This window comes from Limanda limanda, chromosome 17, assembly GCF_963576545.1.
Source record: "Limanda limanda chromosome 17, fLimLim1.1, whole genome shotgun sequence".
Taxonomy (NCBI): domain Eukaryota; kingdom Metazoa; phylum Chordata; class Actinopteri; order Pleuronectiformes; family Pleuronectidae; genus Limanda; species Limanda limanda.
Genome location: NC_083652.1, coordinates 10,507,981 through 10,522,219, shown reverse-complemented (window position 1 = coordinate 10,522,219; position 14,239 = coordinate 10,507,981).

The window sequence follows — 14,239 nt, the reverse complement described above, 5'->3', positions numbered from 1 at the left end:
ACAACCTCTGGATGAAGTCTCCATTCTCCTGGGAGAGGACCAGTCCTGGACAAGAGGTCTGCTGCTCGATTTACAATCCCTGGGATAAAGATTGCTTTGAGTGAAGCCAGATGCTGAAAAGCCCAAAACAGAAGTTTCTGTGCCACCTGGAGGCAACGCAGGGACCTTGTGCCTCCCTGGTGATTTATATGATACACAGTTGAAGTGCTGTCTGTCCTTATCAAGACATGCCTGCCCTGGATGGAGGAAAGGAGAGCCTTCAGAGCAAGGTGAACCGCTCTCAACTCCAGAACATTGATGTGTTCGCCACCCCAAGGGGGTATCCACGGGCCACGCACCATTCTGCCTTCCCAGACTGCTCCCCAACCTGTGAGGGAAGCATCTGTCGTCACCACTGTCCTCCTCGAGGGAATGTTAGACAACACCCTCTGGGTATCCTCTACAACTTGGCCAAGAGATGGAGCACAAATCAGCCAGTCGTCCATGTAGGGAAGGATTTTTACTCCTGACAACTGGAGAGGAGACAAGGCCGCCCCAACCACTCTGGTGAACACCCTTGGTGAGAGGGAAAGGCCAAATGGCAGGACCTTGAACTGATAGGCTTGCCCCTGGAATGCAAACCGAAGAAAAGGTCTGTGGTTTGGACAGATGGGCACATGGAAGTACGCGTCTTCCAGGTCTATCGAGGTGAACCACTCTCCTCTTTCGATAGATTCTAAGATCTGACCCGTGGTCAGCATCTTGAAAGGAAGTACCTTTATGAAGGCGTTTAATCGCCTTAGGTCCAAGATGGGACGTATTCCGCCATCTTTTTTCGGCACGAGGAAATACGTGGAGTAGAAGCCAGTGAGCTGTTCGTCTGGATCTACTTTCATAATTGCATCCTTCTGCAGAAGGGTTAACATTTCCTGTGCCAGGATTTGAGCCTGGACTGGGTCCGTGACAATCGTCATGCGGATCCTGGAGTAAGGGGGGGGCCACCGCCGAAACTGAATTCTGTACCCCTTTGATACTGTAGCAAGCACCCATGGGTCTGACACAGTTTCTTCCCAGCTGTCCAGGCATAGCCGAGAATGAAGTTCGGCGGGTGTCCCCCCACCCCTAGGCTGTACCGCCCCGAGATCCTTGACCTCTGGGGGGGCGCCTCCTCTGGGGAGCACCTCTAGTCGAAAAACGGGGATAGAACCCACGTCGACTTTGTGAAGGCTGTTTGGAGTCACCAGAGGCTGTGAATCCTGTAGCCTGTCGCCTGTCATTCACCCATGGCTCCTTACGGGCCCAGGATGATGATCGGTGGGGAGGCTGGGAGCCCCTAAGTTTATACCTGGTAGACGCAGCCCCTCTGAAAGTGCGCTGTACTGACTCTCTGGTACGCCGAGACTGTTCAGCCTTATCTAACACACCCTGGGAGTCAGGATGAAAAACATGTGCCGGCACGACTGGCATATTGGTCAGTTCTTTCCTGATATTCTCGGGAAGAGTTGTCTGTGCCAACCAGATCTGCCTCCGAGCTACCATGGCAGATGACATAGCTGCACCTATGTCCCTTGTTAACTGGGAATGAGTGACCAGGGCAGAGTCTATCAGGCTCATGGTGTCCTGGTCCTCTGGGTTGGCTGTTCTCCTAAGAGCTGCCAATAAAATGGCGAGTGCATTGCCCGAGCGGGCTGCTCGTGTGGCTGCATTATAAGTCCGAGACACCAGTCGGTCTGACTTATCACACTCTTTCAGGGGACAGCGTGGATTGGTGGTTACCCGCTCTGGACCCAGAGATGTTAAGGCTGCCATCTCCCGCTCAACTGGAGGCATATCCCCCATACCTGTTTCAGGAGCATACTGATTCTTAGTCAGTCTCCGGCAACCTGCATTGAACTGAGGTGCCCCACTTGGGATGTTCCATGCTTTCCTGAGCATGTGCAAATAGTCACCAGCCACAGGTACAGTAACTGATTGCTGGGTCTGAGTGATGCCGGCCCAAATCCCATTCATTGGAGCAGGAGCCTCAGTTGGAACATTGAGCCCCACAATTTTTGCCGCACTTGAAACCCTTGAGATGACGTCCATGGGTGAAGGCTCACTTTCACCCATGTTGCTGAGGTTGGACGCCCCCTCACATTGTGTGGATTTAGGCTGTTTTAGCCCAGCAGCACCCTCAGACTGCCCATCACTTTCAAAAAGGGAATTTTGAGCATAGAGAGAGAGAATGTCAGGGTGAACCACATTCTCCTCCTGATAGGAGGGTAACCTGTCCGGGGAGGAGTGCCCATGCCTCGATGCCCTAGCTGTTGTGGCCGGGTACTGGGCCTCAACTCTACCCAACCTGTCTGACAGACCACGTATGGCCGCTAGGATTTGCAGCTGAGTGTCATCATGCTGACCAGCTGGGTTCTGTGAAGGTTTTGGAGCCTGTGTCTCGCTTGAGTCCCGCCTGCGAACAGGGGTGTGCTCATGCCCACGTTTTCGGGGGGCTTTCCTTGAGGTGTGTCCCCTTTCATTTAGTTTGGCTGGTAGAGGCTGCACGGCCCCAGCACGAACAGACTGCTCCACCCATCTGGCTCTTTTAACACGCTCCTCCACAGGCAGTTCCACTGCTGCCACACAGGGGTTCTCAATATCATCCATTAAATGTGCCATGCCCAAACAAGTCGGGCATTCACGGTGGCCATCTCGGGGATCCATGATACCCCGGCAATAATGGCACAAATGTGAGGACATTTCTGTGTTACTTTTGTGATTTAAGAATAAATATATAAACAATAGCGCCCAGCAGCTACGGATAGCTGGTAAAGGGGATCTTATAAACAGGCTAATCACAGCTGGCCAATATCACATAAAACGAAGGAAGGGGTGAAATAACTAATTCACCTGAAAATGCCCACTGTATGCCTGCAATGGCAGAAAACAAGGGGGGTGGGGGGGTGGAGAGAGAACAACATCCCAGCCACTGCGAACAGGGCTTTAAGGGAAACAAAATAGCACCTACAAAGGGTGATAACCAATAACCAACTGTATTTTATACAGGGAACACAGGCAAACAATCCCACCTGCTGCGCACAGAGGTGAAAAGGGGACACTACCTGGCCTCAAACACGGTTTATTTATTCATTTTTGAAAGGCAAATAAACGTGAAAAGGTTGGCTTTAACTCACCTCCACTCACTGTGCGCGAACGCACGAGGGGGAGTTGGAGAAACCCCACTCCCTGCGGACAGCGAGTTACCGGGTGAGGAGGGGGGGGCACCCCCGATCCAAATCAGTTTTAAGGGATAGATTATTTATTGATTAAGCTTCCCAACTTTTCTACTCACTCCTGTAAGAGAACAAACTCTGTATGGACACAAACAGCACGAGATAAACAATACTTACCCAAAGCTGTGAACATGAGTAGTTAGTGCCAGGTGCAGCTAATTAAGCTGCCTGAAACAAAGAGCAGAGCTTAACACATGCAGTGTAGCCCTCTGCCTCACTTTTAGAGAAGGGGAAAACCACAAACAATCCTCAGGGACACAAGGCGCCTGCACAAAAGTGTCGGATTGATAAAAGTGGAGTCCCAAAATATCTTACTTACCTGTCGGTCTCGGATGAGGCGAGTGAAGAAAAGAGGAGGCGGCCGCGCTCACCGGGGAGCTTTATGGGCGGTGAGCCCAGCCCCCTTAAGGTCACTCACGTGACATTGTTGATATTTGGTCTCGAGGATAGGGAGATGAGGACATCATTCGTGTTAAGACCGTGGTGACGGTCTGAGGGAGGTCGAAATAGATCAGCTGACTCCCATCCACTCTCATGTTAATCCCTTGTGCCGGTCGCACAGGACGCTGAAGTGCAGCGCTGCGCCAAGGCAGCCTCGCGCAGTGCAGCGATCGTTTCGGCGTCGAGTCTATTTTTTGCGCTTGACGCGAGCGTATCGCTGCAGGAAACACACTGAAAAATGATTTTAAACGATATATTGATGACATATTTTATATGATATAAATGATCAAATATGCATCCCATAGTTTGTATTCCCCTTCTGTTGTCCTGGAGTTTTAATTTTACCAATTTTACCGATCACATTATTAAATGTCCCCCTCTGCCCCCCCACTACAGCCACACAAGCAGTCATAAAGATAAAAAGAGAGAGGGGGGGGGGGGGGGGGGGAGTGTGTGTGTGTCTACGTACTCTCCCCATAGGCTTGAGTGGAGAATACGTAATTTACCCTCAATTTACGGAGCAAACAGCGGAGAAGTTCTTGAAGAAGGATGACATTAAATTAATAATTGATATGGAGAAGTACAGTGAGGTGTATGATCCTCGGCACATGTTATATAAAGACAACATTAAAAAGGACAAATGCTGGGACGCCGTTGCAGTTAATGACAAATATCAGCTGCATCTGTGATCACGGAGAGGAATCGCAGGATGACCGCCGCGGAGAAAAGCGTGTTTGTTGTGACCAGCCTGGCGCCTGCGCACTAGGGATCTACGCGGCGCTTACGCGACGCTTCAGCGTCCTGTGTGTTCAGCCAAGCGCCGGCGCGCCACGGCGCTGCGCTTACGCGACGCACACGCGTCGCTTTGGCGTCCGGTGTAAACCCGGCGTTACTCCCACGTATCCTGAACACACTAACTGCTCGGCCTGCAGTGAGTTGGATCATAATTACTGTGTCTCTCTCAGCTCTGAGAAGAGAATGTTCTTTTTTGTACCTCACATCATTTTGTTGCATTGAAAATCTGATTATGTCATATGATAAATCTATAAAATAAACTGTTCAAAAAAACAGTGGGTTCTAATCTTTTTTGAGGATGACTTTAAAAAGCATCCAGACACATTTCAGATGTCTACAAGTTGTTTTTGCACGTGTTCGTGTTTCTACAAGGATAGAATGATCCAATATTTTTCAAGGATAGTCCAAAGAAAGAATTCTACATTTCTTTAGCAGAAAGTTTCCTTCCAATTATCTCACAAATCCCCACATCTAGCTTCTATCTCATTTTCGGAGGAGTGAACTAGTGGTCTTAATTTAAACTACCAAACAAAGAATGAATTGCATGGAATAAAAAATTGCAGGTAGGTTTTGTGATTAGGTTTTGTAAAGGAGTGTATTTCAAAGTGGTTTCAGCACTTTTAATTAAAAGATCTGTGGACCTTGTCGAAGCCTGAGCCAATCGATCCATCAGCACAGCGCTAGCACACATCTCCTTTATTGCAACCAAGTCTCTACAGAATAGGTTGTATTAATGCTGCAGCGTGAACGTTATTTGTGTCTCTTACAGGGATCCTTATTTTGGAACACGGTACAAGATGGTGAATATCTCTTGTATGTTTGAAGAACTGTCGACTACCAGCAGATTAAAGGGATCAGATATCGGGGATCACCAGCTGTGGTTAGCGACCACCTGTGGATGGCAGGAATGAATCATCAGCTGGGTGTTCCGGCCTTTTAGTGATGTTTCTTTTATAATGTGGCGCAGGGGTTGTCCGTGGAGTCCTGGTTCTTTTAGCAACATTGCATACCACAGCCTGTTGTTGTGCAATAATGGTTAGGAGTGATACCATAAGCTAGTGTGCCTTTAGGCGTTCAATAAATGTGGTTATCAAAAATAGAAAATAAAACATTAATATTTAACATATTAATATTAAATCATAACTTTAGTTTGACTAAGTTCTCGCGGGGCACCACCCTTCATAGAAGGGAAAGATAGCCAATTTATTGATTAAGATCAGTCTCATTTAGATCTAGTTCAATTAGAAATCTTAATATTTACTATTAAAGACTATATAATGAACAGTTAAGGTTTATAGAGTTCTTGACAGTGTAGAGGTTGGCAAACTTCACTTATGCAACATTAATGACAGGACAAGGTTAAAAGAAAACATTTATTATAAACATAATAAAGTATTGAAACACAAGTCACTAACAATATGTGCTAACTAACAAAGATGTGTGTGTGTGTGTGTGTGTGTGTGTGTGTGTGTGTGTGTGTGTGAGGGTCTCTCTGGTGGCTAACAAAGAGAGTCACACCTTCCTGTGGTCTTTTAAGATCTCTAAGATAGCAGGCCCCCCCCCCCTCCTTCTGGTCGGGGGACGTAGCTAAGTAGGTGAAGAGATATGCGGGGTCTGTGAAAATGCTAATCAGAAAAATGGCAGGGTCTGTGTTGAGCCCAACTCACATTAACCTTGATTTAACTTGTAACACAATATCACCACACATATCAAACTTATAAACACCACACAGAATCAAATAAACAGTCTTGCTTAGCCTAGTAAAATTATTAAGCCCAGATTAGGTTACCAGTCCAAGGACAGGGAGAAAGTTGCTGTGCAGTTCGGTTAGCAGTTCTGGCTTTTGAAGTCTCTGATTCGTGTGGTCTCTGCTTCCGCGGTTCTGTTGAGCTGTGCAGTTCAGTTGCTTATTGATTCTGTAGTTCTTACCTGCAGGACACCGAGTCGCTGCAAGGAGTTTAGAAGAAGCTTGAGATGCGTGGAGGTTTTCTTGAGAAGATGAGCTGGAAGCTCGACCTTTGACCTCCAGTTGTTGTAAAGAGAAGATTTGAGCTGGAGGAATCCGGTTCCTCCACTCGCCGATGCAGGAGGAAAGGCCAGCGGCCTGCTGTCCTCAGTGGTGGTCGGTGGAGAAGAGCGCTGCTGGAGCAGCCTTCGGCCCTCCGAGGGATTGGAGAAAGAGGAAGACTTTGGGGGAGCCTTGATCTTTTATAGACCCGGTTGCCCCTTGGTCATGGGACCAGACTGACCAATTGGAGTTGACCCTGGTAGATATTTGCACCTATGTGCGAAGATGCTGAAACAAAGGGGACATGTTGCCTCCTGGGAGTTTGAGTTATTTGACCTTCTCAGGACAAAGAGAACATGTTGCACTCTGGGAGATTGAGTATTCTCCAGCCCATGCGGCTTGTCAGGACAAAGGACATGTGCTTTCAGGTTTTGACTTCCAATACAGGCCTGAAAGAGAGGCCTGCCTTTTTGCACAAAAACCATGTCCCAACACTGTTCCTCCCATTCGCTTCATCAACAGCATCCTGCCAGGAGACTGTCAATACTACGAAGTAGACAACACGCCATGCGTTCAGGCCTGGTTTTAATGTGGCAGTGACACTTTGTGTTGGAACTTCTTCAGATTTAATTATTTTCATTTTTTTTGTTTATAAACATGTTTTTTAATTGAAGATACATATCATCCACTAGTGGTCACAAACATCTGCTACATCAACTGGTGTTAGGCAGTAATTAGTGCAGAACGTACAAGGGACATTCTCTGGTCCTGTGTTCTACAATGGGTGTTTAGTTTAAAAAGGCATAGAGGTTATGATGTCTGATCTACTGAGAGGGCCACATTGCTTTAATAGTACTGACATACCAGCCAGTAGCCAATCAGATTTACCTTCAGCCTCAAGCTCTGCCGGTATCGTTGATCAAGAGGCCAAAACACTTGAGGACGCTAAGGAGGACAACTGAAGTTATGTCCGTAATATCCGCTAATGGCAGCCAACTCCTGCTGACATCTACTGGCAGTTGGTTATTTAATTTGTGCACAAGACTTTCAAATGTGCAAGGGATATTTACCATCTGGTCCTTTTTTCTATAATATTAAGTCAATCATTGAGATTGGTATACTTTTTCATAAAAGAAATTACAGTCAAACTCTAAAGTAAGACCTTCAGCACATTTCATGTATCAGTCATAATGAACTCCACTGTATGTGGAGGGCTGAATGCATGTAGGCACGGTGTTACATTGCCGGGGATAGAGTGGCCTGTGGTGGCGGCACCATGTCTAATTAACGTCATTTTTTTTATTTCACATCTGTCGCATCTTGAGGTTAATGAGGCCCTTAGTATTTTTCTCACACTGTTATTACATTGATGCTGTTACTCGCACGCGCCATATGAGCAGTGGCTGCACTTCAATCAGCTGAAACAGTGTCACTACATGTCACTGCAAAAATTTCTTTTGACATCTCTGACAATAAATCCATATCAGTTGCAATTAATAAAACATTTTCAAACGGATTCATTCTTTTAATTTTCTTAATCTAAAAAGGAAGGACACCTGATGAGTATTTTCACAAGCTCAAATTCAATTTTAGAGTAATAGAGCAATTTACTTTAGCTGGCAAACAGAGGCCTTGTGTAAGCGTGAGGTTTTAATTTAGCAGAAGTAATATGTTGTCTCATACACTCAGCCTCGAGCTGCCCTTTAATAAATCACTAATGCCCAGTGTTTCTGTATCCCAGACCTTTTTGAAAAACGTCACATCGGTCCTTGTGTTCCGGGGAGGAAATCAATCCTGTTATTTTTTTTTCATTCATTGTTGCCATGGAAACCCCCACATGAAACAACACCCAGAGGTATTTCTGAATGTTAATTTTCTGTTCACGCCGAGGTCGAAATCCATCATTGGCCCGAACTGAGTTGTCTGCCTCTGTTCTCTCTGTCCCTCCTAAATGAGGGTGGAGCTGTTACGTATGGAGCCAGTGGAGAGATGGATTTTATTCCTACTGGAATGAACCCGCTAACTCTGCTCTTTTTTTTTTTTTTTTTTTGTCAGAGGTTGTTGATGCAGCAAGGAAATGTGGCTCAAAATGAAAGAAGTTAAAGGTTTTTGTTGTGGCCGACAGAAAGACTTGTCTTGTAGTGAAAGCCCAATGTAAACACACTCCAACCCGAGGCAGGTAAAAACTTGAAAGGGGTGATTTGCACGGTTCCAACAAACGGGTTGTGACCACACCTGGGCTCGGTCCATTACCGACTGGGTGACACATTAAGTCCAAATGTCTGTTACAAGTCCATCGTCACACTGCCCATTGCAGGTTGCACGTTTATTGTATCACGGTGTCATGGTCAAATACATTGTGTTGACCAACTACTCCACGAACTTCACAAACTAAACCTTATCTGCCATCTGGTCAATAATATATAACTACGCATGTGCACTAAACTGCACTACAGCATCTGGCTATCGTAAACAATAAGCCGCAGAATAGCCCCTAAAGCAGAATATAATGATTTACTAGCAAATACACAATACAAAATATACTTTAACTGTATAAAAATAACGAAAAAATCATTTTTGAACATACTTGACACGTCAAACCACCATTAATATTTCGATACACCCAAATGCTCTTTGCTTATTGACTCTTACAGTTTTTATTTGTGGGTTTGAGCAATAAAATACATTCAAGACAAAATATACAGAAGCCGGTCAGTGCAATAATTCGTAACAAATATAGCAGTGTATAAATCAAGATGGGGTGAAGTCATGAGTGAAAAAGCATGTTTTTTTTTTACCGGTGGCGGCTCAGTGTGGACAAAATGTTCCGTCCCTGCAGTTTTGCCCGTGTCACAGAGTTTGTTGATGGATGAGAGCTGACAGCCGGGCAGACAACATGTTTGGAACAGGAGGAGGCAGAAACCAGATTGGCGGTCGTGAGGCTGAATCTGCACGTTACTGGAATCAGGAGTCGGTTTCCTGAGCCAAGTCAACTCCTGCAGGGAGATCTTCTCGTTCCCAGTTTACAGTGGAACCAGTGAGTAAATAAAAAGAGAGGAAACTTAGTCCTTCAGCTAGCCTTCAGGTGGTTGAGTTGTTCCGGACTCTCCAGGATGAGATTGCTCTCGTCTCTAATTAGGGATCCATGCGCACAGAAGAAAATTAGCATTCTTGCCAGAATCTGGCATGTTTACGTGTAGTGTTTTTAAACAGATGTTCATTAACATGGGAACATAGATCCTTTATTAAAGCAACCACTAGTTAATGATGTGAGCCCACTTGGCAGTTTGATGGATGGGTGTATGGCAGGAGAGGCTTCGACTGGCTTAATAAGAGCAGGAGAAAACACGAGGAGCTCACATCTACGTGTGGCAATACAATCTCACTGAAATTCATTTAAAACTAAGTAAACCACAGACTCTTTATGATTATTGACGACGTGTCTCCACTTCCACCTATTATCCAGAAAAGAGGCCAAAATATATCTTGGAGACGAACGTCGCCATCTCGAGCCAAAGACATAATTTGAAGCCAAAGTCAAGGCTGTAGCAATAGGTGGATGAAACAAGGGTGAACATGGACTCGAAATAAACTCAAAATAACAGAAATCCTCTTTGCAACAACAATTATTTATGGGGCCATATTCCCCCGTGATGTCAGTGGAGTAGCGATCAGGGGTTGGAGCCGCAGTATTGAGGTCCCACCAATACACATGGTTGACCAATCAGAAAATACGCATATTGGTGTGTACTCTGACGTTTTAGTTTGCTCCATGTCCCATGAATTAACATGGGCGAGGCTCGGTTTACGACCCTATACTAGAGCCGGCCATCAGGGGGCGATAGCTTCATTTTTGGTGATCAGTCATGTCATCCATCTTTATATTCAGTCTGTGATCATGACGAGATGAATCATAACTTTGAATACGCTCGGTGACGATGGGCCTGTCACATATTGTTGTGTAGCCTGAGTCATTCTTGCCGCTCGTTTAATGATAAATCATCTGTAGAGTCATCAGGACACTGCCTTGCTGTGTTTGTACGCACTTTTTTGTACGGTCAACATGTTGCACAATTCCTCCCCTGGTGCTTATAGTATTTTTTTCTATTTCATTTTGTTTTCTATTTTTCTATTTTATATATTTAAACCTGCATAAATACACCACAGCAAGTACCTTGTATGTGTAAACCTGCTTCACATTAAAAACACACTTCTGATTCTGATAACATGAAGTCGCCTTGACCCTTTACTGATCCTGTAACCTTTAAATTCACCTCTGACGTGACACTATTGTGATTCTATGGTTTCTATAAAAAGCAAACAAGATAATAACACACGAGAGCAGACGAGATGAGCTCTGGAAATATGTCAATTTTTTACAATTAAGTCTCTTTTCAGAAGATGCTTTATTCAATAACAAAAGAAGCAAGAGAAAGAATGGGAACAAAAGAAAGGTTTTCTATTGAGTGAGTGAATCATCAGTTGTTCGATGCCAGACCACTTGAATTGAGTTTGAATAGAATAGTTCTGTACAAGAAATGTTTCTGTTCGTCATAATGGAATTTCTGACACAAACATGCCAAGAAACCCTCCAAGGCCACTGAGACCTGTGGATCAGTCCATGTGTAGTTTGGTGATGCATCAATTTACACTTTGTGCAGAAAGATAGAAACACAGCGTCAGACACAAGATTTGACAAACCACACCGGCAGCATGCTGACGCAATTTTACATGTAAATGTGAAAAGTGTTGATGCAAACATGAACTTTGTGAATAATCTGTTCCTGGAACTAATAGGAGGCTTTAACATATGAACATGAATAACACAAAGTTTTAAATTAAAAGTAAGGGTGGGGATAAGTGGAGATATGTGGTTTGATTTCCTGTGACTGAGCTTGGATCCAAGGTGATGTCACCTGCCTCCTTTATATTTATCAAACCTGACACTAACATTGCCTTCTCATTAACGCTCAAACAATATGCACACAGGCAATATTACAATAATTTTTTTCCCTGTGCCGGCAGGGCACCCTGAATTGATTTGCCAAATTGAGTTTGCAGGCGATGGGTTCACTGGTTACTCAACAGGCCACATTAAAGATTCATGCAGACACAAGCATGCACAGCCTCTCGTCTGCACTGTCTGATTTGAGTGCGTTTGCATTCTCTTCGTAAAAATCAATGCCGCTCAAAGGTTATTTGTCAGTGAACCCCCTGATTATGCAGCCGACTTTGAATAGATTGCTGCAGCTTCCCTCCATACCTGCACTGTGCAAGCCTTTTTTTATTCTGCAGTGAAGTGTGAGAATTAAAGTATATTTGCAGGAGGAGGAGGAGGAGGAGGAGTCCTCAATAGGAGGGAGAGGGCTGGAGGAGGATGAGGGAGAGTCAGATACCAGCGTCAGAGGCAGACAGCGTACAGTGCTCTCTGAGGCTTCAGTGTGGGAGTATGTGCGTCTCAACACACTGGGAGTGTCGTTCCTGATCCGAGCAGAGCCTTGTGGATACCGTCCACCCATCATCACCGGCCCGGTAGGTTTTATCACCGTGCCTGATCTGCATGCTGCTCCTCATCCAGCTGCCTCTGCAGGAGAGAGAACATCTGAGGGCATCTGGAATATTTGCAATTCAGATTTATGCTGCAGATTGTCGCTGTTTTCTTTTATTTATTACAGGATGCAGACACAGCATTGTATTGTTTGTCTGACGTGGAAAGTTTTTCATATGCATCCGGGGAAATCATCAAAATAAGTTATCCTGTATTTCACTGTAGCTGTGTTGCTTATGGATTCTGATGCTGAGTGTGGAGATGCAGTGTGTCGCCTCTTTTCTGTGGCTGCTGCTCATCGGTATTAATGCCGAAGCCTCTCCGGTCAAAAATGAAGACATTCTCTCACAGATCTCCCACCCTCCTCCTCCCCCTCATCCGCCTCCTCCTCTTCATCTCTGGCTTCGTTGTTTCCTCTCATTTCTCCAACAAAAAAAAAAATCCAATTATCCGCTCACATCCAAACCAGCTACTCCAGCCAAAGTCTGAAAAAAATCCCTCAACCTGTCAGATCCCACACTCCATGACCAGCTAATAAAGCCCCCCCGGGTTGCTCCTTGTTCACTCCGATCTCCCCTGAGACCCCGACACATGTTCTGCACAGGCTGGAGTCTCACAGCCTCCATATCCCACTGCAGTCAGAGATTGCTCAGTCCTGATATTTATCCCTGGTCTGCATTGAGGAGGACAATCAGACGCTGCTGCTCAAATCAGTTAAAGCAGCAAGGGAAATTCCTCTGCAGCAGTAACCAGCTGTAACTCTGCCTCTTCTCTGATCTTCACTTTGGAGTGTCTTTCATTCACTGTCGCCCCCTTTTAATTTTGGCCCTGAGTCACGATTCTGATTATGCAGAGGCTGGCAGCAGAGTTAATGTTGAAAGTTTAATAATGTTTAAATAATTAATTTGGAGATGGATCCATGCTGAGATCTGGGGAATGATGTAACAGAAAATCTGTATTTATCCTCTATAGCGTCTGCACACCCTGTGATTCTCTTTGTTATTTTAAGGACAAGCATCTCTGCGATTGATTTATTCTTCATTTCTGTGGGGAAAGATGTCAAAGTAGAATCTTATCCATTCATTTACAAGTAGCTTTGTTGAGCTTCTCGCTGCTTCAAATTCATGAATTTGACAAGCAATCATGTTTGTACTGTCATTGAAAGGAAGCATCAAGAAGTCATACAGCGTGGCTTCTATGTCAAATAAAAATATTGTTAACTTAAGGGGAATAATACGCATTTAAAACCTTGATTCTTGCTTCTTCTGCAGATTTTGTAGCTTTTTTTTCGTCCCAGAAAATTGTGGCTTACGTAGTGATGCTCGGCATAATCAGAAAGGTGAATGGTTTCTTTTGTCCAACCACATCAGGACTGGAAATTGTAACCACAACACAACATCTGCGTTGGAGATCGAGACATCAACTCTAACAGCGCGGGTGAAAATGCCTTCATAGATTTCGTTTCCACACTGGAAGCAGAAAACAACGGGTCTGCTTCTGTGACACCATATGGAGAAGTCAGTTGTTGACGGATAAAAGTGTTGCTTTGAAGTTTATAGAGAGCAGAAACGTTTCTTTACTGTTTTTCTTCAGAAATAGGCTTGAGGAACTGAATAAAACACACTTGAACCAAATACAATGCAGCAGCTCATTATCTCCCGGACACCAAAGCGTCTGGAGGGCAATCTTCCCGTAAGTCCGACATCCCCGTGGAGGAGCCGGCTCTCGACAAACTTCAGGTCCTCAAGCTTGGTTTTGATTTTTTGATTTTTTATTTGCAATCTGAATCAGAATGTCTTACTTCCGCCGATGAGGTTATGTTTCCGCCCTTGTCCATTTTGTTTATGTTGTTTGGTTTGTTGGTTTGTAAGCAAGCTTGCGCAAAAACTACAGAACGGATTTCCACAGGTCAGCCGAATTTCTTTATCACTTTCCTGAGCATTTTTTTCTATTCGTAAGGGAGTAATTCTTGGATCTCGAGGCACATTTAGGGAGCTGACGAGTGTGTGAAATTTGTTGCAGCTCTAATTGAATTAGAGACTGTTGGGCCTTGGAGAAGGTGTGCGTTTTACCACTTTTTATCTTACTAAATGGTTTCCTAAATGATGACATGGTTAAATTGCCTGGAAACCAACCAACGCACTGACAGTACCATCAAGTCACGACAAGGAAAATAACCAAAGACAAATGATTGGACCA